The sequence below is a fragment of the Gavialis gangeticus genome, unplaced genomic scaffold (genome assembly GCF_001723915.1).
Source record: "Gavialis gangeticus isolate Ggan-Ray unplaced genomic scaffold, GavGan_comp1, whole genome shotgun sequence".
Taxonomy (NCBI): domain Eukaryota; kingdom Metazoa; phylum Chordata; order Crocodylia; family Gavialidae; genus Gavialis; species Gavialis gangeticus.
In genome coordinates this window covers 10,941,413-10,943,961 of record NW_017729004.1, presented here as the reverse complement: position 1 = coordinate 10,943,961, position 2,549 = coordinate 10,941,413, and positions in this window count along the sequence as shown.

Sequence of the window (2,549 nt, the reverse complement as noted above, 5' to 3'; positions counted from 1 at the left end):
TGTGTGTGTGTGTGTGTGTGTACACACAGATATGAATCACTCCTCAGGTGCCTTTGACTTTTTTATTTTTTTTAAATGACCCTTGCAGTGTTTTTATGTACAAAACAGAACTAGGGAAAGAGACTGTAATTATATTCCATGTATATATTTTTTTTTTATGTAGTGGATTTGAAAGTACTTTCATCCAGTGTATAGTAGAAGCATTTTGCTTGGATCAAGTATTGCTGTGGGTTCCTTCTGCAATATTACTGAGACTGTATAATCTTGTACATGTATAATAATGTTTTCCTTCTCTAGGGAAAAGGCTCAAGTGTGATATTGTATATCATCTGACTTTTATATTGTAGCCTCTAAATCTGTATGATTCCTTCACACCAGGCCAAAAATAACTAGATGGCAAGTTGTATGTAAGGAAACAGAGCTTGGGATTACAGAAAGCTGACTCCCAGAGGGCAAGACTGAGGCTGTAATTCAAACCCAGGGGCCTTGTATGACTCAGCCGGTGGAAGCAGCTGTAAAGTGTTTTTTTTTAATTGAAAAAAATAGAATATTTAAGCAATTAATAGACTGTACTAGAAATAATGTATTTGTTAAGTTCTGAGACTTGAAATCTCTATGCATCATTTTGTCCAAATCTGGACCAAGCCTGCAGTACAATACATCCCATCCTGCCCTCCCTGTACTTGGGGCAGCCTCACTGTTTGGATGTGCAGGCGGAGACCGCATTTGAGCTGGGAGGCTGCTGATGAGGAAGCATTGAGTAGGGTGGAGTTGGGAAGAGGGGATCGTATTCCTCTGCCTGGGACCAGAGCTTTCAGCCTGGTTGTAGCTGTGGTATCTAATGCATTGTAGCTGTAATCTGATCAGCAGCATCATGACTGAGAGCAGGGTCTAGCCCTCTTGCAGTGTGGCTCCCAGCTGCTTCCCTAAGCAGCTATGTTTTCACACGGGCCCTCTTTCAAGGGCTGCAGTCTGACTTCAGGAGCAGCAAGGTCTGCTATGCAAGTGGCTCACTGGCAGCAGCTCTGGGAGGCTGCTGGACTCAGGAACATGACTTCAGAGTCACAAATCATCCCTCCTCCCAGTGTGCTAATAATTCCTGTGGCCTCAATAAAGGTGCATCCCTCTGCCCGCACTGACGTGGTGACTCCGGCCATAGACTGAAAGGAGGGAGTAGAGCTAGGACAGGGGCAGGCGATTATTTTGGGTGGGGAGCTGCCTACTGAGTATTGGCAAGCCATCGAGGGTTGCATGACAGGCAGCCCAGGGCAGATAAATATTAATTTTCTAAAATTTTTAGGGGCCCCATGGGACGGATAGAATGGCTTGGTGGGCCACATCTGGCCCCCCGGGCTGCATTTTGCCCACCCCAAGCTAGGATGTCTTCCTGTTCCCTGACCACCACTAGCCTGCAGGGGCCAGTGACAGATTAAGTAGGTAAATCAAGCCTTTTAAATCTTAGTCATGGCACTTCTGATCCTAGCAAGGCAGCAATGATGGATTCCCTGTATCCCAATCAAACCAAAAGTTCGTGCTCCCTATTCATTGCTTGAGGCCATCCATGTTGGTGATTGGCAAGATTGGTCTTTTGCTGTCATTGTTAGAAGCATGATCCTTTGCTGCCTTAGCTGAAGCAGAAGTTTCATTAGCTGTCAGATGCAGTAGATATTTAGTCTCCTAATTCCCTCATTCTCCTATTCTCCTGTGGTCTGATGTTAAAGGGAGATGTGAATAACTTTATGTATGCAAATACTCTCATCAGATGAGGCTGTTCATGTGCACACACTTACCCACGTGGATAAGTTGTTTGTTGGACCACGGCCAAAGTTAGAAAGCAGATGCATCAAAAGACCTAATTGTCTAACATCTCTTTCAGTTGGTCCAATAAAAAGATATCACCAAAAATGCCTCTCCAGTGGTATAACAAACCTCATCTGACATGTCCTGCATTTGATCAAAGATGCTATCAGTATTATAGCACTTCAGCAGGGAAGCACACCAGCACTTGCACTGAGAGCAGTGCATCAAGTATGTCTAAGTCATTTCAACTTTGGCAGAATCAACCCCATGTGAAACAGAAGCTAATACTGCAGGTTTGGGAAGCAGGACGCCTTGTTGAATGTACTTTGTAAAATGCTGTAAACCAGTTTTATTTTCTGATGCATGAAATTAAATATTTTAAAATGTTGTGGTATTATGAAACCAATGTTATTTTATTGGAGGAAAAAATAAGAGAAGTGTTTCTATCATGAGATAAAATAAGCAGTATAATATATACATGCACACACACATGCGCACATATGCCAAATAGGTAGCATGTATGTATGCTCCAGGGTACAGTGCATCCAGATAGGTCAGTGCTGCTCAACCTTTTGGCCCTGCAGGCCAGATGAGTGGCATGGGGCTGACCCCTGGGGTTTGGCCCCACATGCTCGGATCTGGCATCTTGCTGCCTGGATTGGGCCCTGCATGCCTAATTTCTACCTCGTGCTGCTTGGATTCCATCTTGTGCACCCAAATAAGACTGCGTGAGCCAGGATCAGGCCCCA